The sequence below is a fragment of the Hesperophylax consimilis genome, chromosome 14 (genome assembly GCF_061612785.1).
Source record: "Hesperophylax consimilis isolate HC1 chromosome 14, BYU_Hcon_1.0, whole genome shotgun sequence".
Taxonomy (NCBI): Eukaryota; Metazoa; Arthropoda; class Insecta; order Trichoptera; family Limnephilidae; genus Hesperophylax; species Hesperophylax consimilis.
In genome coordinates, this window is record NC_142849.1 from 36,741,716 (window position 1) to 36,768,638 (window position 26,923).

Sequence of the window (26,923 nt, forward strand, 5' to 3'; positions counted from 1 at the left end):
CAAGATTGCTATGAATGAAATACGAAGGCAATCATAGACATATGAATATATGTTTGTGAAGGCAATTCAATTGTAATTTTTCGTCCAGCAAATATTATTCTCTGTCATTTGGCTGTATGAAACATTCTATTATAGTTATGTTAAATGCAATACTCGTATGTTCAATTTTTCTCGGAAATTATTTACGGATACTCGTGATTTGATTTACACAGGAAGGCATTGACAAAATGCATTTATTTTCGCATAAACTTCGAACATAATAACACACGAAGACTCATCAGTATTTTGCTGTTGCTATAAATTTAACGATTACTTCCTACATTAAGTGCTCCAATGCTAAGAAGATAAATATATTACAATTTCCTTTCTAGAAAGTCTTCATCTTTCAGCTTTATCACCAATTGATCATCCTTTATGAGTCTCACTATTCTAAAGCTAGTGAATAATGTCGCAAATTGTAAGAAAACGTTCATAACGTTAATAATAATCCATTTTGTTTAATACATCGAGACGCGAAAACTTGAAATAACGCATCAGTGTTAGATTCTAAAGAGAGTAAAATTTATAATAAAATGGCAACAATAATTTTTTAATACATTCTCACTAAATTTGCCTATATTATTCGCTTTCTAAGGGTATTCCCAAATACACGTACCAACCAGCAAAAATAAACTTTTGTGAATAGTTTAGTTATACAGGGTTTTCCAATAAGAGGTGTTATTTTGATATTCAATCGTAAAAGATCAATGGTTTCGTTGCTTATGTGGCACGTAGCGCCGTTTTTTTTAAATTTAACGTTGTCCAAATCAATACCATCCAATTCCGGCCAAAAAATATTAATTATCTCTCGATAGCGCAATCCATTCACCGTAACTGTTGTTCCAGCCTCATTTTCGAAAAATTAAAGTCCAATGACTCCGCCGGACCATAAACCACACCAAACAGTCACACTTTAAGGATAGAGAGGCTTTTCAACAATTATTCTTGGGTTTTCCGAGCCCCAGATGCGACAATTTTTCTTGTTTACGAAGCCACCGAGGTGGAAATGGGCCTCATCACTCAAGATGATTTGCATTTGATTCACTCAAGTGAATTTTAATAATTTAAATGGGTGGTTCAAGCGTGTATCGTTCCATTTTTATTAATGACGTAGTTTCTTCTTGTCAAATGTCAAAAAATGACAGCTTCAAAAGTAATATCTACCGAAATAGCGGGCTATTCAAAATAACATCTCTTATTGGAAAACCCTGTAGTTTCATAGTGGAAACATTCAACAATTAAACGTATAAATTTGCTTTAGCTATGTTTCCAGATCTACCTGACTCTTCCTTGTTCTTCTTCTTCTCCCATTTATCTCTGCCTTACCCGTGCGTGAAATAAAACTGTTTCATACACGAAACTCAAGCAAGACATGTGTGATAGTTCGAGTTACGTAGCAATAGATGGCTCTAGTGCAATTAACTCCTAAAGTTTATAGAGTCATCCAAGAGATGTCACTAGTACATATATAGGTTAAAATAGGTAAAAAAATGCTTTGTAGCTTTTTATATTTATTTTAAGATATTTACATTATTATCAAAAAGAGCACCAGTCTTACAAAAGTATCCACGTGACATGTCATAGACCCATTGGCTCTGGGTAATAATAGAACTCTTGAGTGTAGAGAAAAAAATTGGAACGCACTAAATTTATTTTTTCAAAAAATATTATATTACATTAAAATCATAAGCCGCTCATCTTACTTGGGAATTTCTTTATCGAGATGCGCTGCAATACAATTTTAGTGAATAAAAAATACATGTGAACTTAATATTATATTGAAAATATCTAACCACAAAATTAATCCAAAAATAAACACTACACTTATTCAAACTACAATTACAGCTGAGTTTAAAGTTGGCAACAATAGCATTCTACTGAATAAATAAGTATTACAAAGTACCAATGTTGGCTTATCAACCACAATCATAGGGTGACCATACTAACAATGACAAGAAGGATACTATGAATAATTATTAACAAAAAAATTCATTGAATAAATAAAATAAAGTAAGTTATAAATAATACATAAATAAATATTAGCTAATTAACGAATAAAAATATAATTAATGTTAAGTTCATAATATCTACTTGTCTAGATTATATTATTTAATTATGCAATTAATTGCTCAATACATTTTAATAAGTAAGTGGGAATCCAAAGCTGAGAATGAACTGTCGAAGCTTATTTAAGTCATTAAAGAGACTTGTCACTTGACACACAAACCCTTGTACATGTAAGAAGTTAATAAATATATACTAAAGAGACTTGTCACTTGACACACAAGCCCTTGTACGAGTACATGTAAGAAATCTGTAGTAAATATATCCTAAAGAGACTTGTCACTTAAAACACAAGCCCTTGTATATGTAAGAAGTTTATAATAAATATATCTTAAAGAGACTTGTAACTTGACACGCAAGTCCTTGTACATGTAAGAAGTCTATAATAATATATCCTTAAGAGACTTGTCTCTTGACACGCAGGCCCTTGTACATGCAAGAAGTCTATTAATATATCCTAAAGAGACTTGTCACTTAACACACTTAACAGCTCTTGTACATGTAAGAAGTTAATAAATATACACTAAAGTGACTTGTCATTTAACACACAAGCCCTTGTACATGTAAGAAGTCTATAATAAATATATCCTAAAGAGACTTGTCACTTAACACACAAGCCCTTGTACATGTAACGAGTCTATAATAATATATCCTAAAGAGACTTGTCACTTGACACACAAGACCTTGTACATGTAAGAATAAAGAATAGAAATATATCGTAAAATAGACCGTTTGTAACTGCATACATATCAAAGAAAAACAATACAAAATATGTATAGTTCAGTGCAATTTATCATTACTAAGCTAATGCTTTCATATCAAAACCGCGCAACCATGTTAGTCCACTCATAAAATACAGCTGCTCTATATACTAAAAATTATTTCTTCAATCTTCTTCAAATTACTTAAATTCTCTACAATTTAAACCACTGAGACAATTTAAACCACTGAAACCACGAGACAGAAGTGTGTTGTGTGCGTGTTAGTGTGCCAGAAGTAGGCTCAACTTTTCCTTACTTCTGGTGAAATTTTTAAAACATATTGAAATATCAATTTATAGCTTCAATTTTTCTTAACAGATCAACAAGACTCAACAATCGTTAAGATATATAGTATTATGTAGTTTTTAGGAGTCTCCGTAGGTTTCAGTAGTAGTACCACAAGATAGAGACGTTTGGGTCTAATATCCGAATGGTTACGAAGGTAGCCGATATCAGCCGATCTACAGGCGAGCATCTTCAGTGAGCGATTCCCCGCTTCGGAATAACTAGCATCCTATAAAATGAACGTGAGTCCAGTTAGATATGCATTATAAATACGACACGATAATAAATAGACCCATTATCTCAGAATGAACCGAAGTGTCATTGAAATCTTTCGATCATCCAATTTTAACGCTAACCAGAGGAAAATAACAGTATACCACAGTAATTGATTTCTCGATAGTGTATGAATGTGAACAGATCTGTCCATCTCTCTGCCTAGTCCTTCATGAAAACGGTGAGTTGGTTAGTTAGATAATTAGATTCCACTTATTTGGATTATGCATTCCGTGGTATAAAGATAGAATGATGTGATCAGATAGGTATTAGTTAACTGTGGTAAACATAGATGGCACTAGTGGCATTATTTCAGAGTCGGTATTACAGAGAACTATGCTCATGATAAATACCACTACTAACAAGGACAAGTGGATACAAAGATTTCTATCCTACTGTCATATAACATAGACATCGGTCTACTGGCTGTCAATACAAATTCTTCATAATTTACATCAATAATAGTTTACAGTGTTTTGCGTATTCTATTTTTATTTAAGTTACAACAAATAAAAACAAAATCATCCACCTAAAAATATTCATCACTCATCTTAACTCAGCTTCACTCAAGAAAAGTTTTTTTATTTATTTATTTAATACCAACGGTATAAATATATCATAAACAATCAATCATTTGCAATGACATCAGAACATATTAAATGAACATAAACTCTAGAAGGATATAGAATTATGATATGCAAGTACATACAAAACTTATAAGTAGACTTGTAATGTTATTAATATTGGTTAAAAATATATGATATTATAGCCTTCTTGTACCTACATCCGTGCAAAAATTGATCCGCAACATCTGCGTATCTATAACTAACTTCATATAATCTAGGTACAAGCGAGTGTTTGTAATGTTCAGTTCTGGTATTGTTAATTAAAACATGATTTTGAAACGTGTAGCTCTCGTTGGTATATTAAATTCAATGAGGTTAATTAAAACCATGCTTCATATACTACCATTTACGATTCTGAACGTAAATGTTAAGTCGGATAATCGGAATAATCTCTATGAAAATAATAAAAACGTAAAAAATATATAAAACGTCATCAGTTAAGACTTGAAACACGTTTCACATCTGCGATTTCGCCTGGCCGTGAGAGTATTTCTGCGTTCACACAACACGTAACAGTGATTCGGCATTTTTAGATCGATATGGCATATAGTATTATGTACGAAGTTTGACAGCGTCCACATTTGCGGTTACGTCTATAACGGTCCCGTGCTCAGATCAACGTAATTACTGTACAACTCTTCAAATCCCATCCGACGAGATGAGAATACGAATTACAGCATCGCCACAGTGCGCCAACAAAATATGTGATTTTGACATAGAGCTACAATTAGAGGCGCTGTGCTGAGTACTGATATCTCGTAGAAACTTTATTGAAACACTGGCAGTGTTATAGGTCCAACGCTCTTCCTAATATATATAAATGAGTTGTGTAACCTAGATATCGATGCCACTATTGTCAGTTTCGCCGATGACACAGTCCTTCTATTTCATTCAAAAGACTGGCCTACCGTATACGCCAAAGCGGAAGAAGGAATTCAAAAGGTAAAACATTGGCTCGACTCTAATTCACTAACTCTTAATATACCTAAAACAAAATACACACTATTCAGTCTCATAAATATCCCAAAGTCAAACCTAAGTCTAACTTTGAAAATACACAGATGCAAAAATTCATCTCTTAACCGGAATTGTGACTGCCCATGCTTAGAACAAGTAAACAATATTAAATATTTAGGTATAACTTTTGACACAAATCTTAATTGGAAACAACATATTCATAACACCACGAATAAAATCCGCAAATCTATATACTTTTTCAAACAAACACGCAATTTTATTGACCTTAAACTTTTAAAATCAGTCTATTACTCACTATGCCAATCACACATAGAATACGGAATTCTAGCTTGGGGTAATGCTTCTTCTAGTGCCCTTGACCCCATTATAAAAGCACAAAAATTAATCATTAAAATAATCCTTAAGGTTCCTCTTTCTACCAGCACTGATACGATCTTCAATACTATCAATGTTATGGACATAAAACAGCTGTATGCAAGATCCATCTTGGTCAACTTACACCAGAACAATAAATCACTATACAAACCAACACAAACTATTCACAATACCCGAGCCAAAAACAAAGAACTTCTTCAAACTCCTTTTGCTAAAACCTCATTCGGCCAAAGACATTTTAAAAACATAGCTTGCAAACTATACAATACACTACCAACTACGATCAGACAATTAGAAACAATGACAAAATTTAAACACGAAATAAAGAAATGGATTACAATCACAGGGCGTCCCACTATTGCAAGCATATGTAAACCAAAGTGCACATAGATAACAAGTACTATTTACACACGACCAAATTCAAACTTAATTAAAATGATCTATTTATATTTTCCCACATACTAATAATGAACACAATCTTAACAGGATTAACCCAATCGTTCTTTTGATTGTATTGAAATTATTTTGTATTATTTTTATATTTTGTATTTACCCTTATTGATAAACTTAACTGATAGACTTAACTATATGTATATATATCGATGTACTCTATGTCTGTCTCGACACAGGTTTACCCTAGTGAGACAGGCATCGAAAAACCACTTATAAAAAACTTTATATAGATAAATAAAAAAAAAAAAAAAAAAAAAAACTATTAGAACGCGATAAGCGGTGAGGGTAGACCAAATTCCGTAGTTTTAGTAATAGCGTTGGGAGAATTGGCAAAAAGTGGAACCCATTTTTTCACTTCATGTCTTATCTAAATATAATGCATCAATGGATTTTGATTGACTTTTATAAGTTAGTTAAAAAAGTGGAACCTATTTTTTCGCTTCATGTCTCATCTAAATATAATATATCAATGGGTTTTGATTGACTTCCAAATCTGACGTAGTAACTGAACGGGAAAATATGACTGAACTTACTTTTTTGTCTCAATCTGACAACATTTTGAATTTTATTTTTTTAATGGATTAATTGAATAATTTTTATACGTTCATTTCAAAATCACATACTAAAACTTCTTATGAAATCTCGCTCACTGTTCTGTAATCTCACTGCAATGCAAAATTTGAAAATTTGGTCGCCTAGAAATATTATATATCCTTTAATTAAATACGCTGTGAGTGTATCACATCTTGGCCATTAAAATAATCCAGGGTTTTTTTAAAGATATTTTTAAAAGCCAAAAAAAGTATCAGGCTTATAAAAACTGTTTTAAAGTGCAAAATTTCCTACTAACGGACTCTTTTTCGAATATAGTTTTATTGTATAATGAGGAAAATTAAGTTCTCTAAAAAATGATGGAAAAAAAAAACTTTTTGCCTACATAAAATAAAATAAATCGTTCTTTTGGTGATGTTTTTTTTGCGTAAATCAAAATGTTATTGCCATCTGGGTCTCACCCAATAAAATTTCCATTGGACATTATGTAGAATCACATACTTTCAGGAATAAAAACTTATTTAATTCAATTGACCCTTAGTGCTTTACTAAGTTGCATTATTTTTCCTTTCAACTATCTTGGTATTGCAATGTAAAACCATTTAAAGGATCGCAGTGCCTTCTGTTCTTGTCCACTTTAATTTGTGAGCCTTTACATGGCTGCATTCGGGTCATGGTGCTTGGCGTTTGATTTACGAGCGGTCCAGGCCACTCGGGTCATCGTTGTGTGATTCACGCGTAACTGTATTTTATCTCACGCGCGAATTCAAGAATTTGATTTAAGTAGCTGTGATTTGTTTTGTTGTTTTTTTACGATTTAAACTAACGCCGAAACTATTCAGATATGAATTTTGTTTCTTGTAACTGAGCAGTGGTCTATAAAAAATAAAATTAATTAAAATTTTTAAAAAACATCAGTCGATATACTGCTCTAGGGTAATGTTTGCATGATTACAATAAACGAGGCAAAATACTATAAGTTATAAGTTGTGAGAGAGTGGGGGAGAGGAAGAAGATAGGAAAAAGGAATGTGGAACCTGGCTATTCGGATCGAGTCACCAAATAGGGCTTTAACCAAATCAAGAAACATCGTTAAGTTTATAATTCCTCTGTGATTTTTCAAAAATATAAAAATACCGAAATAAAACCTTCGATACTTCTTGAATATACTTTATTTTTAAGGATGTCAAATTTAATTTAGAAATTCATAGCTTCTGTACGACACGTGACGACAATTTAAGGATTCTAATGCACTCAATGCAATTCCGTAAAGCCAATGTAAAAATACCTACATTTTCATGTTATTTAGAATAAATTTTATATGTGTTAAATAATTTATTATTATTATTCTAAGGTCGATGTGTTTTTCAATAAACAACAAAAAAAATATTAGAAAAAAATAAATGTGCCGTACAGCTTACGTAAAAGACACAAAGAGCGATATCAGAGCACTCATAACAATAGAAACGACAAATGAAAAAGAGCATGGATGCGAAAGAAGCAAGAAATGCTTGAAAAACCACAACGATTGGTAAAGACCCACCCAAGTTTTTACTCCAACACTTCGTGTATTTTTTAATGCGAAGAAATATCTCCATCAAAAAGAAAGAATAGTGAAAATATCTCTTAGATTTAAAATCTAAAACCCCGCAATCTGAAATAATATCTCTGCTTTTATGAAAATCCTAATTTGTTTGAAACACTCAAAAGCTTAAAATGAACACCGAACCCGCATTGCAATATTATTTTACAAAATGGCAGAATTGTCATCAGCGCAAAGCTCTCGGAAATGCACACTTTCTGGTATTTGCACATCCGTATTCGTTTGTCTGTTGTTAAATATTGCAGCTATAATGCTCGAATTCTAAAAAGGTGTTTTTAATCAATCCTGATGGCAATCGCGTCTACCCCTCTCCTCCCCACCGCATCTTCCCGACTTCACCCCGCCCATCATCCCCGCTCCTTACCACTGCCTGGTGGGTGGTTGTACTCTTCGGGTGGAATCCATGGTTGGCCAAACATCATTGAATGGGATACAAATAGCGTGTTGTATTACTCGTATGTACACCGAATACTGATTGGGTAATGGAATTCGAATTACAGATTGTAGATTCTATGATGTTTTAATTCAGAAGGGCTCCACGCATTAATTCATTAGAAGGACAAAATACATAAGGTAATGAAATGAAAAAAGGTAAGTTCAATCAGTAAAAGTAGTTGTTTGACTTTGATTCTTTCACATACGCGAAAAACCTACGCTGCTGTCGAAAAACTGCAATATTAACCGAAAGATAGAAATGATTTGAGATTTTCAAGACCAAAAATATTATAGTGATTTATTTTTTGGGTGTTATGCCGTGTTGTGCTCATTGAGTTGACTGGTTAGTAGCTGAGTTGGCATCGCTTTTGGGTCCCACCCAGGTGTCGCAGGTTCAATTCTTCGGCTGGCTAAGTCCTCCATCACAACACAAGCAATATTTTCCGCTTACTGTGGTGGTAGTAGAAGATTTAAAAATATTTTCAGGTTATTTGTCTTCCTTTAAAAAAAACAATCCCTGCAATATCAGTGTGAAATACTGTACTAAACCGTACTGGACGTAGCAAGGGCGGTGTGGCGGCTGTCGATGTCGTCCGAATCCTTCTGACCGCGAACGAACTACTTACACGACTATTCATTATGGTAATACCCTATTTACCGATGAAAGGTTATTTCACTGCTTTCCTATATTATCCAGTACGACTTGTATAACATGACCTGTGCCCTGCGAGCGCTTGAAACCTACTGATGCCCGTTTTATCCCAAATAAAATGAAAATAAGATATATTTATCTAAAGACACTGTCTAGATTGCATTTAGTTCGGGTTGAATCTTGCGAGCATACATAAAGATAGTTGCCAATAAAAATGTGCAGTGAGAAAAATGAAGACAATGTTGGTAGTCCTAATTCGAAGTATGATACATTTTAATATGACCGAAGGAGATAGGGTCTCATTAGCTCAGTTTGTAGAGCGGTGCCCCGGCAAGGAAAGGGTCCCGGATTCGAGTCCTGGATGTGACCGTATCTTTTTCTGATTTTTTATTTTAAATTTTCGTTCAGAAATCGCTAATATTGTCTTCAATAGTTAAATATTACAATTTGAAGTTTTACTCATTACGTTATTCCAAAAATAAATTTATTTAAAATCACTTGTTTACCCAATTTGAGAGCCTAAAATTATTTACAAAACAACTTGATATCAAACGGACATTAAATTTGCATTTTATTTGGACCGCATTGAACTATGTGGAAATTTGAAACGAAAACTAAATTGAATGAATTTGATTTGTACACCATTACGAGACGTGGAAATTTCAAATGGATATTAAATTTAATGAATTTGATTTTGGACAGCACTGTACAATATGGAAATTTGGTCATTCAGCGCCTCGTTATCCCACTGAAGGGCAAACAAGAAAGACCGTACAATCCAAATAGGATGCCTTTTGAATACATTCAATAGGCACTGGCTCAGATCAACAAATGTACAAAGGGCCACTTACACGATTTATAGAAGACATATTTTATAAATTTCGGATCCTTATTACAATATAGTTTTTGGCCTACAATAGTAAAATTTTTATCCAAATTTAAAAATGGCTCAACTTACGTTATTTCGTCTACTAATTAAACTAAAATGACTTAGTAAGAAACAATGCGTGTTTTATAAGAAAAAAAAATTATGAAAATTATGTCACTTTTTTGTCGTTCCATACAAAAATAGTTACAAAATGGTTAAAAAATTCACAAAGTTATATATTTTTTTCTCAAATTGCGGTCGAAAATTTTGCTTTCATAGAGGTGTACATTTTAATTATTATGTAATCAACTTCTAGATATGAATGTAAAGCGTGGTGTTTTTTCTTTCTAACACCGTTTAGATCATATTTCTCTTCATGATAGTAAGGGAGACAACTATTTCAACGATACCACACGAGGTGTTCCCAAAATCTATTCTACGGTTAATAGCTGTTTGTCCGCAAAATCGAAAAAATTAGGTTCAAGGTTATATCATAAACGATGGGCAGAGGTCACCAATAGAAGAGATGAAGTGATTGTCAGAAAAGGATAGTAGGATACAGATGAAGGAGAGCCGCCCAGAATTGGCAAACCCGGAAAAATATCAAGTTAGATTGTTCAAAGTTGGACGCCAGAGGGCTCTTGAAATAGAAGCATAAATCATGATCGATGTCTTTGAACATATAAATGTATCAAAACGTATACAGATTGTCTGAATATGATATGAATTTTGCATTTAACCGACCATCGCATGTATTGTTATGAAATGAACTTTCTTACAAATTAAAACATTCAACCCCGCAATATTTTCTTAAAATCAAGTACTTTGTATATTTAAATATATTCATATGGTAACCCCCTGGGGACGTTGACCATTATCGGGGGAGGCGGAGCGAGGCCTCAGTCCCCAGCTCCGACGGAGGGCAGAGGTTCTTGATTTCTAGCTTTCGTAAAGACAGGTTTTTTCGCTTCTCCGCATGGAATTCGAGATTTGCTTTGCAGAACAGTGTTTTGAAAGTGTTTGCCACCAAAAATTTAAGTACTAGTATATTTTTAATCAGTATCTGCTGCTCCTGCCCCCTGGACGTCTACAAAAATCATCGCCCTGCGGTATCGTTCCAGTTTTATTCTATTTATTTCTGTCTCTGCTCTCTTCCAATAAATTTAACATCATTTTAAATTATTTTAACCGTCCACAAAGAGGTTTTAGCATTTCCTACGCGTAGATTCAAGTGCTGTAATATAGGTCTTCTTAAAGGCAGGTTGTAGCACCATAATAAGATTGTTTTATTTCCATGAAACCCCTTTGTTCTATCCACCTACAGGAGGCGGCTGTTCTCTCTTCATACAAACGAACTAAAGACACGAAACCTGCTTGAGCTAGCCCGGTAATCTTGAACATTGTATATTTCATTTCCCTACGCGGTTCTATTCCGTGGAAACTGATTATCTAACAGTATCAAGATCGTAAAAAATCATATAATCTACCTAGTTTACAATTTCGCTAAAACAATGTCCTAAGGCCTAACATTGTCAATATCATTGTCAGTTTTGTTGATTTTAAAGTCAAATGACCTATATTTCTTAAGCCCGCAAGTATTGGTAAGCAAGAATGGGTACTGCCACCCCGGGAACCATTTATTAGATAAACAACACATCTAGGTTAGTTAACCCCACATGGCAAGTGGGAGGGATATATTCATGTCCGTCACTCTTGGACACACTGATCCATAGATTTCTACCCAACCATTATACCTCACTCACTCACTCACTCACTCACTCACCTATACATAAATATACATACATACAACGAAAAAAGATCTAATACTCGCTGTACTCGAAGCAATAAAAAAGACTTACATCAAATTCCTGTAACGCACACTACTTTTGGTCAACTAAACTTTAGATATCTTGCGACAAGACTTTACAACATTCTTCCTGATAAAATAAAAACATGTCATTCACAAAAAAATTTCAAAGATAGCGTAAAAATTTGGATCAAAAGTAATGAGAGGGCCTCTACCGGTGCACTCATCCAAATTCGCAGTTATTGATGCAACCTAATTATTGTATGTATTTTCATATAATTATAGGTATATTATTTGGACTATAAACGAACTTGGTAAATGATGTATTGATATTGATGCTACCTAACTATTGAGTGTTCGTATTTTTATATAATTGTAGGTACGTTATAGTACTATAAATAAACTTGGTAGATAGCTGCCTCAACACAGGCTAAGCCTAGTGAGGCGGGCTATGATAAACCTTAACGCATAACTACATTAACATTTCTATTATTTACATTTATTTTACCTACTGTTTATATATTACTTTCCGTTGATAAAATTATATACTCATCTAATTTATAAACCAATGTACACAAAACAGTCTTTCATGTATTTCTATAGTTATAGTTTGAAAATTTGTCACAATAAAGATATTTATTATTATTATTACCTTTTACCTTCCCAGAACTTCCCTCTCATTCCTTTCCTTTAAATAGACCCTCCGCACAGCATCCCAATAGATGACACAGGCCTTGAGAGAAATTATTTTTATAGTGTGGGATTGAAAAAAAAACTTCCATTTTTAATTATTTTAACTTAATTTCAGTAACTGCATTGTAAAACAATTCTAATAGACATTTTTTCTGCCAATTAAAACAGAATACAAGTGGCTTATTCTACAGCATTCAAAGACTGGGAGGGGTTGGGTGTTGGGGTGGGTAGGACAAAGGGGAGGTTGCTGAAATGACAGTTAATCTATCACGTTCTCCGGGCATATGGACACTGGACACTGCTTCTACTGTCTACTAATAAGTATAATACCCAAGCTAGACAAATGGTGTCAATTGAATAACGTCTAAAGTTTTGTCTACGTGCCTGGTGTCCTGTTGCGTATACAAAATATGTATTTTATTTATTGTATTTACTTATTATGACGGCCAACTCCTCCCAACCACCTGGAGCCAGTGAGACTATGGCATCCCCACTGGGTATGTTGTGAGGCTGAGGGAAGTGGGATGGTATCAAGATCTGGTCACCAAACACGGCCAAAGCCATTTCAAGCAATGTTTCAATTCTGAACCGTGGTCTTACACCATGGCGATACTGAGGTCAGCAAATCTGTCCACAGCCGATTGAACTCAAGAACCAGTCGTAGAAGCGACCCATTCTCATGTGACAAATTTCAACCGATTACATATGTGAAAATATTTTATAAATACATTCAGCTTCACAAATATTATCACTATAATACCTCGTGATTTTTCACGGGATCGCTGCAGTAATTTAATTAAGTGATTTTCTTTTTCGTGGATGTTTCCAATACAGTTAAATAATATGACAAAGTAGGATATGAATTTTTATTTATTTATTATTTCCATTTAACTGTGCTTCAATTATTCATCGTTTTGGTTATTCGGGTAGGCCTAAGTAATAGAAATAGTAACGGAGGGATGAGGCAATGTAAAATAAATGAATATTGATTAAAACAAGCCAGTGTGTTTGCCAGGCGGTTCAGTGTGCTGTAAAATATGCATGCAATTTGTGCACTAATTTATTAATCCCTATAAATTTAAATGAAAGTCGAGCCGCATAGATAATGCCATTAAGTGGTCTGCGATGCGGCCAATCAACATGAAATTAAACAGCGGAGAGCGAATGGACCGAATTCACCTTCAGTACTTTCTGGCTAAACTATAATGATGGTGTTTTTGTATGAAAGTTTTCTTGCGATGTAATTGCTTTTCAGATATTTCAATACGGGTAAATTCAAATCGGAGAACCACCTACTCTTCTTAGCGAGCAGAAGAATTCATTGAACTGATTGGGAACCAGACGGATTCTACTACAACTAATATTCTGTTAGATCAGTGATTCTCAATCTTATTTAAGACACCCTATTTCAACAGTCCAAAAAACACCATGTACATAACCGAAGACAACCAATTAGTATCATCAAGAAAAGTTTTCTTGATTCAGAATCAAATATCTTTAATGTGGATGTTGCATGTTTAAAAGGGGAAGCTCACCACCATTTTCATCAATAATTACAAAAAAAAATACTAATACAATCCCGCAACCACCTCCTACTAATACGACCTCAACACACGTCGTGTTTATATTATTTTCGATAGCGTTTAAACCACATTTTCTCGAAAATTTAGTGTTGCCATATCAAAAAATATATTTTTTACATAAAAGTTTGTCACATATATTAATAATGAATGATTTGCGCATTGCCTCAAAAATTATTCAATTGCGTTCCATCTTGAGAAACACTTCTGGGTAACCATTATATTATATAGACTCCCTACACATCTCAATAATGCGATATACTATTTTATTGAATTATACGCCAATTATTAATTACTAGCAGTTAAAAACCCGCTCCGCGGGTTTTTGCTGCTAGGCCCTGCGGGCGGCACTTAGTTGGGCTTCGCCCACTTTACTAACAACAGTTACATTTAATAAGTAGATATTAGATCAATCCGAGCGCGGACAATGAGAGGAACACCCTTCACCCCAACATAAATCTCGTCAATGAGAAAAATGTTTCCTCTCCCATACCACCGAAATGATTTCATTTTTAAATCGAAGTTAAATTGAAAAAAAAAAATATATATATATATATATATATATTTATATATATATATATAATATATGTAATTCGGAAATAAAAAATATCAACATATTACAATATTAAATATAACTTTGCTGAAATAATAAACTCTTACCAAAAGATTGTCAAAGTAATAATTTTTTTTTTAAATATAAAGGATTATTTTATTGGGATAATTCCTAAAAATCTACATATTTGGGTGAAATAGTATTACGCTCTTACCAAAAGATTGTCAAAGTAAATACTCATACAACAAAACATTCTTAAAAATTTTTCAAAGAAAAAATTCTTAGGCAGAAAAACCTTACATGTGGGATAAATTGACCTGAAAAACCAAACTATTGTAAGCAAGTACCTACAATTTATTATACTTTTATTTTTTACAATTTACAACTTAATATTATATACTTTCATTAGGAAAAAATCTCTTTATAAACAATATTGTCCGTATACCAATCAGTCAGAATTTGCCCTTGTCTGGAACCGTCAATAATCTGTATAAATAACGATGACTGCGTTCGTACTCTGGAACAGGCAACGTACAACTGTCCATGAGAAAATACTGGTTCAGGAAGTAACAGTCCAACCCGTTCAAAAGTTTGTCCTTGAGATTTATTAATGGTCATTGCATAAGCTAATTTAACTGGAAACTGTTTTCTGCACATATTGAATTGTATTGTAACATCAGACAAAGTGTTTAAGTAAATTCTAGGAATGAAATGTACTGTACCTTTTCTGTTCCCCGTAATGATTTCGGCTTGAATTAAGTTACAGCTGAAATTTTTAATAACCATTCTTGTTCCATTGCAAAGGCCATCACCAACAGATAAATTTCTAAGTAACATAATGATGGCACCAATTTTAAGATTTAATATGTGTGGTGGGAAGCCATTTGGGTTTATAGAATTTAAATATTCAACAGGAAAGTTAGCCTGCTCGTTATAATCTAAATTTCCTTCTTCATTAATGATGGTATCAACAGAATGAAAAGTCTTCATTTGTCCTTCTAATCGTTGAAGTACATCCTCATTGATTGCACAAACATGACTATTTTTGGGGCACAAAATGGTGCGTTGACTCATCACTAAGGCATCAGCAGTGGTATGTGTCTTACCATATATACATTGAATAATATCTTGGCAAATATTTACATTGGGAATAAGCACAGAGGACTCTAATGTTCCTTCTACGGGAGGAAGTTTTCCATCTCCCAAGTCCAAAAGCCATTTAGAAAATATGTTTTCACTTTCTAAAGCTCTGACATTTGTTTTTAATTGAAAAGTTTTGAAATGGTACCAAAGTATGCTGCTTTTTATGCAAGCGGCAATTAATTGTCCTCGTGAAGCACGTCGACACACTGGAAGGATCTGACGAAAGTCTCCGCCCAAAACAATAACTTTGTTACCAAAGACAGAATCACTTCCCATGATATCACGTATAGTACGCTCAATTACTTCTAAAGCTACACCTGGAGCCATTGGTGCTTCATCCCATATTATAATATCTGCTTCTGTTATAATTTTCCGGTTCTTTGATGTGACCTTACATGTTGTATTGTCCTGTAAACTGAGGGGTAAATTAAAAGCAGTATGACACGTTACCCCACCTGGAAGCAAGATAGCTGCAATGCCTGTCCAAGCGACTGATAAAACTTTTTTACCTTTTCCTCTTAGAGTGTGAATTAAAGTTTCGTAAAGGTATGTTTTCCCTGTTCCTCCTGGGCCATCAATGAAGAAACATTTATTGTCATCATTTTCATCTGAAAAAAACTTATTCAAAATAGAATTATATGCTTGAAGTTGTTCGTCATTGAGTTTGGCAGCCATCAATTCACCTAAAGTGTTTTCAGAAATTACATTAAAATCAGTCACTTGTCCAAAACTGCAACTTTCATCAGGTTCAGGTAAGCCCTGCATTCTGCAAGATGAATTCTCCTTCATAAGCATATCCTGTATGTTTAAAAGACAAAGATTAATAGCTGTTTCTTCAGCAACACCATGGTGAAAAAAATCTTCAGACATACATTTGTTGAAATCATTCCACAGCTGCAACGGGTCCGAAGGGATACATTGTATTAAAATTAAAACAAATAGATGTCGAAGAGTTTTAGGCATCAAATACAATGAAGCCTCCGTCATGCACTGCGTCCATTCTCCTATGTCATCAATGAGCTTCAGTTCACGCGCCGCATCACGAAAAGTAGCTAGTAAATTACCATCAACAGTTCGCAAAGATTCAAAGGATGTAGCTCCAGCCACCTTTATAAGAATCAGCCGTAAATGATACAGTTCTATATTTCTAGGAGAAATTGAAGGTATTCGTCCAATGATTTTGCCACCTCCCCGCTGTCGTCTCGTCCACTTTTTACCAGCTGAAAAGACATAATTATTTGGTACATCTTGATACAGAATAGAGCGTCCCTCAATATCTTGAAGATTCAATTGGAACCACGCTGTTAAAGAGGTGTTCCTTGTAGATGCTTCCCTGAGAGCCTGTTCCTCCTGCCCCTCTACAAAATACACAGATTGGCTGTCGGGTAAATGTAAAGCCAGAAGTAAAATTGAGTGAGATTGATCATGTATAGGATTTTCCATAATTTTCCAGACAGCTTCAGGGGCACTTACATATCGACAATTGATATATTGCTTAATTTCATCATATTGAATAACCGCACTCTCCAAATTTCCAGCTTCTTGTCTTATTTCGATTCTAGCACAATCAAAACCTTTAGATATATATTTATGAATATATTTAATACTGGCCACTGAGGAACAAATTTCAACATTAATATGAGCATCATATTTTTTGCTAAGGTATGCATTATATGGAACAACAAATCGATTGTCGATACGTATATCCCGAACAACGTGATTTTCAGAAAAATTATCACGTCTCCTGTACTCTGGGTAGCCTGCGGAATTATTATCAGTAGAATCTTTAAATGATTTGGGGAATTTTTTAGAGCACTTACCGTTTACCATGCAGACTGACCTTGGATTAAGTACGCCACATGGTCCATGAATGTTATTTTTTAAAATAATACGGTACAAAGCCGAATTCTTCGGATGGGGTAGTTCTGCAGATACGGCATTATCAATATCAGAAGCTGTATACAACTTATCTTGGCTGCAAAGTGTAAACACGCCATGTAGATGAGGGAGTCCTCTTTTTTGCTGTTCAATTGTATAAACCCAACAAATTACCTTTCCAAAAACATGTTTCTCAGTCATATCATGAATAAATTCCTTGACTTTTAGATGGAAAACCTTGGCTACTATATCAGGCCTGTCCGCGGCCGATTGATAATGTTCCAATTCGGTTTGTATTTCTGGCCATTTGGGATTGCATGTAAACGTTATGAATAGATCAGGACGACCAAATTTACGTACCATTGCCATTGAATCTTGATAAAGTTTATTCATATGGCGTGGTCCACCAGTAAACGAAGATGGAAGAATGACTATATTACCTGCACGTACTCCTCTATCAGTGGCTAAATTTCTTACATGGTCTTGCAAACCTTGGTAGCATTCCACTCTGAGTTGTCGTTGGTTTTTCCTAATGTAATCTAGGCGACCAGATTCATAAATAATGTAAGCATGAATTAAATACTGTTGAAAAAGTTTACCCGCATAATGGATTGGATTAAATATGTTTCTTCGCACTGCTAATTTACTTGCATAAAACTGCATGGCAGTTACAGTATGACGTTGAGCAGTACAGAAATCAGCATGATGCTGAAAGCCTGGGGTCCAACCACATTCACCTGATGGAAATAGTAGTGGGAAAACCATAGGATCTAAATGCTTTGATAAAGTTGCCACCCTTTGAAGTCCTTCAACATTTTTAGGATAAACAGCGATATCTATACCCGATGGTAAATTCCCGTCTCTGTCTGCTACATATACCATGGCGATATCGTGAGAACTGGTTGGAGCATTGTACCTCCGTTGGTCATCAGCTGATGAACGTGTAAATAATAGACGTATATCTCTCACCTGCCCACCGTCAGCCGCAATGCGTAATTCTTCTTCCTCGACAGCTTCTTTTAGTTTCTTATACTGATGAGCATAAGGGCTTATTTGGCGTATTTCGCTATCAATTATTTGCATTATATTTTGATAGCAATCGGCATTAGATGGATGACTCATACGCACTCTAACAGCCTCATCAGGATCATATACATAAAGCTGAGCATAGGAAGGTATTTCACCTTCAACATGTATACTTCTGGAAGTCAAATGATAAACCTCACCAGAAATTTTTAAACAATATGGACCATTACCTGGGATATTAGCTATTTGCGCTCCAAATGAGGCAAATCCATTAGCACTGTTATATTGACGAATAAAATTCCTAAAGTTTTTAGATTGACTACAATCTCCTGTCAATAATGCGTTAAGTGCTGGAGGATAAGCTAAAATTTGTGGTATTATTTTTCCATTATGACAGCAAGAATGTAACAGTTTACCTTTTTCAACTTCAAAATGAAGCGCCTTGCAATGCTCGATTGTACATTCTTTTGACATGACGCCGAAATAATTCTGTTCTGGAAGCACATAATTTGGATTATTGATTAAAGCACACTTCAAGAATACATTACATCTATTTGCTGTGGAAAACCGCCTTCTGGAATTATTGTGTTCAATTTGATTATCAGTCATATATTCTATTCGTCTTCGGGCACTTCGATCGCTCGGTAAACGTCCCTCTCTCATTCGAACATTCCGAAATTCGGCCAATTCTGGTAAAATATTGTCCACATTCCTTTTAGCCATAGTTATTAAATTGAAATAATAATCTGAAAACAAAATATTTATCTTTAGTGACTCACAGGAACTTTTTAAAACAAATTTCTAGGTTAGCACGTCAATTATTATGTAATTACCTAGATATTAAACATGATAGCGCATGGGGTCGGTGTTGTAATATCAAAAAATAATTAATTACGTAAAGTATCGAGTGGAGCTGGTTATTTTTGCAGCCGGCTTTAAATGGTGATAATGGTGGATTTATAATTATATTTATTATTTATAATTATAATATATCTCACATTAAATAATCACACTGACATTGTACATTGCTTGACACTAACTGGCTATAAAAGTTTTTTACAATGATTGGAAATCCATATACGCTGGCAACACTGAACAATCTGTCTTTCGCGTGAATATGGCATGAATAATGATAAACGTCAAATTTTAATACGTAATTGTGGATAATTTTTACTGTAATGTAATGAATCCAATGGATTGTCAACTTTCTAAAACATATTTTCTTCGATATTATCCAAAAATTATATGAGCATCGTGTCATTTTCAAATCGTGTCTTAAATTTCAAGTTAGCCTAATTTAACCGAAACAGACAATTTAAATTTGACCAATCAGAGGGCCTACACCGTCCAGACGCTGGAGTAATAATATTATCAGATTGTGGTTTTCTCTAAACTTCTACACCGTAACATTCGATTAACCTTTTTGAATTAAGGAAGAATTTCGTCCGTTGCATTCCATTAGAATATTATAACGGTTTCTTTTTTACCGGTATTAGAATGAAAGCTTCTCGAATGATTGAGCAACATTGATAATTTGCTCCTTGTGGCCTTAGGGACCTACAAATTGGGAAAGTAAATAAATTTGAATCAAAATTTGAGTAAGAAAATAATAAGGTAATGTGAAGTAGGTACCTACGTATCTATTTACATGTAGTAACTAACCATAGCTAAACCCATTTCTGTAGTCTCTAACAACATCGACATTAATAGTATTTTACACAAAGGAACGGAATTTATAAAAAATATTAAATTTATTCTAAAAAATCATATAAATAACAAAATTCAATATTATTATTTGCACTTTAATTTTTAATAAAATAACATACTGTAATATAATCAAAGTTGGAAATAACAAAATATAATATAATCAAAGTTGGAAATAACAAAATATAATATAATCAAAGTTGGAAATAACATACTGTAATATAATCAAAGTTGGGAAAGGTGAAATCTCCTTCGGTTGCATAATTATAACCGAATAATAATAATAATAATAAAAACGTTTATTTGACAATAATTTTTTACATGTTTGCATATAGTTTGTACACATACATTTAGATGATTATATTGTCAAAAGGGCAAACGATGATTCATCGTATAAAACGATAATAACTACAATTTGACTTTTCTGGGAACCACTTTTTTTAAGAAATGCCATAATAATAAATTCCACTTGTCAATGTTTGCACATTCGCACATCAAATTCAGACTTCATCACATTTCTCAACACATTAACACTTGAAATGCGGAGCTTGACCATAAATTCACGAAAGCGTTAATTTCTCCAAATGGCGGAGAACGGCCTGAGAACCGTTGGCAGTAAAATAAACATCGATACGGGAAGCAATAATTCCATATAACCCCATTAAAGATTACAACCCCAAGAAAATATTTTAATATTACCAGTAGATACGTCATCAATCTTTATGAGGGTAGTTTTAGTACCCCGGGATTGCGAGTTTTGCCTTATCAAAATCGCAATCAAAAACTGCAAAATGGTATTTCGAGAATGTCATTTTAACATTTTTATTAATTCTTCTAAATGAATCATGAATCAGCACAAAGTAAAATCGTTTAAATTTACATAGCACTTTAAATACACATGTAACTAATATTTCTGTGAAAAATGGACTTGGCGTAATTTTTATTATTCCGATTTGACAGCTCGTGTGCCAGAGCGTATGAGCGCACTCTATTAAATATATCTTATCTCCCAATTAAATATAGTATTTAATAAGATAATTGATGGCCTCCGTGGTTGAGAAGAGTCGCGAGTTCAAACCCCGGCGTGCGCAAGTAAATTTTATTTGAATAATACAGGTATAGTATATTTACGCACTTTCCACAGTAGAAGATACTTTCAGTTTCGCCTGGCATAAGACTACCATTGAAACGTTGCTTGGAATGGCTTGGTCGTGTTTGGTGACAAGATCTGAAAAGCTAGGTACTTCCTCACCTTCCTCCCTACCTTCAGCTTCACAAAACACCCAATTTTGGGGGTGTCATAGTCTCACTGGCTCCAGGCGGTTGGAGCACTTGGGACTCTTTTGAGAGTTCATATTAAAATAAAATAAAAACTCTTCAAATAAAAATTAAGTTCTTCAAATTAAAAATAGCAACATTAAATAATTCTGAACTATAAGAATGGAAGTACCCAGGGTTCCTATAAAAGAAATACATATTAGAAGAATTCGAAGGCAATAGAAAACTTTTTTCTCCTCCTGTAAAACTTAGGTACACTAATGGCTGAAGATTTCAATAATTACTAAGTTCCTACCTAATTATCTATTAGATTACATTTAAAATCTTAGTTCGACAATTACATTAAAAAACTTATCAGAATGGCTTTTCTTTACAGCTGACAACACCAGGGAAAGTGTATTTATTTTGATTTTCTTTTTTGCAATTGTGAACTCCACCTGCAAAATATATAATAATTTATTTTTATGAGAAATGGTTATTATCATATTTAGCAGCGATGATAAACCGTTATTCCTGGGTATAAATATTTTTTAGCGCGCGCCAAGCATTAAATTATAAAGGAATTAGATGCGATCTCCCCTTCGTTTTGCGTTCCAATTTCCAACGAATAAGTAAAGACGATATTGGCTCGATAACGCAATTTGTCAACATCAATAAATTTAAAAAAGAACGCTGTTCGCGATGATAAGGCTCGAGTTATTTATTTGAGAGAACCAATAAAATTAACATTTTTTAAAGAAAATGATATTTTTTTATCCAAGGTGATCTGTGGGTGAAAAGTGATTATTTTGAAATGGAGTAAATTTTAGAAAAAATAACTAATTAAAAAAAAATTAAAGATAACTTTGTAAAACTTGTAATGATCGTGAGATTATAAATAACTGTTATTTTTATGGGGCGCGTTTTAACATTATTGAGCGATTGAGCGAGCCCCGGCCGGCGGGCAATAAAACCCATATTTTGGGAGGAAGGTACGGATACCGCCGCCCCGAGAATCATCTTTTAGATAACAAACACCCTTGCCATAGGTCACCCCAAGTGGTTTGCTACGTTTGGTAACTAAGCATGAGGTTTTTATATGTCTTGTCGGCGAATGCGTTTGTCTACCTATGGCGTATTGGGCCGGATTTGAGAGACTGGTTGAGGGAGATCTTTTGACCTTATAACCTCTCCAGCCGGACTCTCTCGACCCATCGCCTTGCACCGTAGTAGGAGAGATGGATTCGTACGTCAGTCACTCCTGGACACATTGACCTCCAGATTCCTACAAACCCCTCATACCTTTTTCCTTCTCAGAATTTTCTTCTCCTTCCTTTCCCTATTAAAGCTGTCCACGCAGCATCCCTAAAGATGACACAGGCCCGGGGGAATTTTTCGTTCTTCTGGGCCTCCTGTGTGGAGCTAATGTGAAAAAAATAAAAACTAAAAAAATCGCTCTCCACTATACTACCAAGGATTGTACGTATACCTTTAAAAATAAATTTCCAATAATAAATATTTGAATTGTTTTATGCAGGGTATCATATGAATTAATCAAGAATTACAAAAATTGTAGTAAACATGTTTTTATTGATAACAAGTGTCATTAATAAATATTATTTTACTTGAAAATTGGGAACACTGGAAAAAATAAGGTTCAGACAATGATTGTTATTTAATCTTAAACATATAAAATAAATCAAATTTAAAGATAAATTTATAGAAAATACTTGAAATTTAAAATTAAACATTTGAAAAAATAAATTAAATTCATACATTTAAAGAAAATAAATCAAATTAAAACAAAAAAAAGTGGCCCATGAGGGGATCGAACCCGCGACCTTCGCGTTATTAGCACGACGCTCTAACCAACTGAGCTAATGGGCCGGTTGTTACTAGTGCCGAAATAATCCACTTGCTCAAATGCATGTATGAACTGTACATGTATACGATTATAAATATTTGTAAGGTACATATATCTTCTGTTTTAGTATATGAAGGTTTGTTATTTATACGTTGCATGATAATTTGATTTTTTTTTCAATCACTAACAGAGAAATATGTGTATTGCTAATTTGTTAAGAATCTATTCAAATTATTGTTAATTCGGTTAAAAATGGAATTGCAGGCTGTTTCCTGATAAACTTTTAGTAAATTCCTAATATATCGGAACACGTGTTCATGCACCTGCATTTGCCTTTTGATAATATACTAGCTGACGTGTACCCGGCTTTTCTCTAATTTCGATAAATATAATATTCATGTATTACAAAAACCTTCCGGAAGAAATTCTCTAAATTATAGTAAAAATCCTATCAAAATCGGTAGCGTAGTTTAGAAGAACTGAGCGCAGAAACAAACAGACGCGGATAGCGACTTTGTTAATAAATAATGACGAAATGCATAAACATTCGAATTTTTATGGACACGTGTTCCGACATCGTGATAATACGTTCGTATTTTATTTAAAAAATATCAGAAAACGTAACAATATATTCGTTAAGGGCCTGGAATCCCGTTTTTAACTGGATTGCGAAAAATTTGAAGACATTATAAATAAATTATGTTGAATGGAATTGTTATTTTAAATATTATACATTTTATTTAGAATGTGTCTGAATACTGCATAATTATCAAATGTTAAGCTTTTTGGAAACGCAATTTTTTATAATTGAATAATAATTAAAATTTCAATATTAATGAGTTCTCAAAAAAACTTACTTAGCATTGTTTCACTCAATTGGGACCCCAATTGAGGATGCCATAGTCTGACTGGCTCCGGACTGTTGAGACCTTTGTGTGGAATACACATAAAAAACTATTTTTCTGATTGCTGATACTGACATAAACACACTTTTTCTGATTGCTGACACCAAAGATATTAGTTCTTCTAATATCTTTGGCTGACACCGACGTAAAAACTCTTTTTCTGATTGCTGACACCGACGTAAAAACTCTTTTTCTGATTGCTTACACCGACGTAAAAAATTGATTCTTAGTATTTAATTTACTACTAATAAATAAATGCTCTTTCATTGCATTTAAAACTTGCATTTTAACATTTACTACTTGCCAATGTCATAAACGCTTTAGTGCACTTAGAAAAGTTGCGTTAGTTTTGAGAAATAAAATGACGGTATGCAAATAGGTCCCTGCAGTTTGATATTCGCGATCTAAAATGTGTAGTATTCCTCCTTAGAGGCCACTTCAACTTTCTTCCAGTTGGTACTCTACAGTCTGTTGCTTTACTCAGACATTCAAACTGCACACTGCAGAGACATTAGTACCAACCTTTCAAATTGACCTCAGATCATACGTAAAAAAAAATATGAATATGCTTCCAGATTGAACAGCGAAAATTATTAAAATGATACAAATTTAAGACATAAGAAGCTTAAGGACACAATTTGTATCTCGATAAAAAACTTTTTGACTGTTAAAATTGTATTTTCTAATAAATGGTTTAGTAAGAAATAAAACTCTTTTAAGAGGAATTGAAACAATATTATATCTGTTTATACGTAAATGTATGCAACATGCAATTAAAAGTTTTAAGTCATTTTAAAATATTTTGACCATCGGTGGCTGAGTTGACATCGCGTTTGGGTCCCACCCAGGCGTAGTGTGTTTAATTCCTCGGCTGGCTAAGTCCTCCATAACAACACAAGCAACATTTTCCGCTTACTGCGGTGGTAGTAGGAGATATTCAAATATTGTCAGGTTATTCGAATAAATTGAGTATTTTTTGTTTTAATTTCTTACGGTTAATCTTGACTAGTAAAACAGGAATTTGTGATATTTCAATGGTCCGCTTTTTCATGCAATTATCAATCCTACAATTTAAATGCTAGTAACAAAAACAATAAGTACTACTCACAATAATTTGCGCGAATATATTTCCAATGAAAAATTAATTCAAATAATTCCCTTGAAGTAAGTTTAGTTTTTTTTTTTTAATTTTTACATAGAAAGAAATACCATTTTCAGTAAAAAATATACATTTTTATGTACTGATTTGTAATTCCTACCTCACCATATGTGATTGATAAAAAAAAATTTTTTTTCAGCGATCTAACTTTTTTTTTGATTTTTTCAAATAAAAATAATGTTAATTTACAGAACGTATCTAAATCATCTTACATAATTATGTGCATAAGATAAAGCTAGGCTCATAGGGGGATGTGTCATTTAGTTCGTTGTTTTTTTATTTAGATGCCAAATTATTCAGTTTATATTTTTCATTTAGATGCCAAATTATTCAGTTTGATTTTTTTTTTTAGATTCCAAATTATTCAGTTTATATTTTTTATTTAGATGCCAAATTATTCAGTTTATATTTTTTATTTAGATGCCAAATTATTCAGTTTATATTTTCAGTTTGTTGTTATTTATATTTCGGATACAATCTAGTAATGAATTAAAAAAATACTGCACGATATATATTATAGTTAAATTGCCCCATTATTTTTTTTAACATTTTAGAGTTGGGAGAATTGAAGTTTAGTATTTAGAGTAATCTATTGTTTTTAAATGGGGTAGTTTTATTGAGAATATTATCTTTCTAAATTTGTAATGTTGCATGGTAGTGGTACAATTTTTCCTATTTTCTGACTTTAAATTCTTTGAACAGAAGTTCTTGTAAAGTGTATTATGTTTACCTCCTTCTTTAGCCAACGTTTCGGACAGCATTGCAGTATCCATCATGATGGATTTTATAACTAGTTGCCTTCTTGTGTATCCTGTTTCAAGATATTCAGCTTTAAAATAATGCAATACATTTTGAATGTATACTTTACAATTACTGACTTTTTTTTGTTTGGCGGTTAATGTGTAGGTACATGTCACACGAGAAAATACATAGACTCTCAGTTCTTTGTAATATAATTTATTTTTGCATCTGACGTATTTCACATCTTAAAAAAATAAAAATTTTGATTATAAAAGAAATAAACATTTTAAATTCCACCCATTTTACTTCTTGTCAAAAAACCTCTACGAAAAAAATATTCTTTTGAGAGAAGTAATTCCTAGAAGTTTAGTTTTCTATCTTCAAAGCTTAAATATCGTATATCTTCATTCTCCGGAATTATCGAGAACATTTTTTTTCAAAGTAACCCTATTTCATTCAACGCCTCACAATCTATACCGGGAAAAATGTTTTAGATGATACATATTATTTAATGTGAAATAGACGTAACGCGAAAATACAACTTTTCGTTGTGTATTTTTTAAGCAATATTTGTAGCATTTTCAGTAGTAAATAATTTTCCACGCCATTTCTATGAAGAAAGGTTATTTTAAAATTCAGGTGATACTGG

The 26,923-nt window shown here is 33.3% G+C and overlaps 1 protein-coding gene and 1 non-coding gene across 2 annotated transcripts in view; both read right to left on the bottom strand.

The window, feature by feature from the left end:
* LOC149418244 (uncharacterized) overlaps positions 1-26,923 on the bottom strand; it is a 224,478-nt gene that overhangs the window by 37,486 nt on the left and 160,069 nt on the right. The window lies entirely within an intron of this gene.
* TRNAI-AAU (transfer RNA isoleucine (anticodon AAU)) lies at positions 23,419-23,492 on the bottom strand. Its single transcript has one exon. It is a non-coding gene; the product is annotated as a tRNA-Ile (tRNA).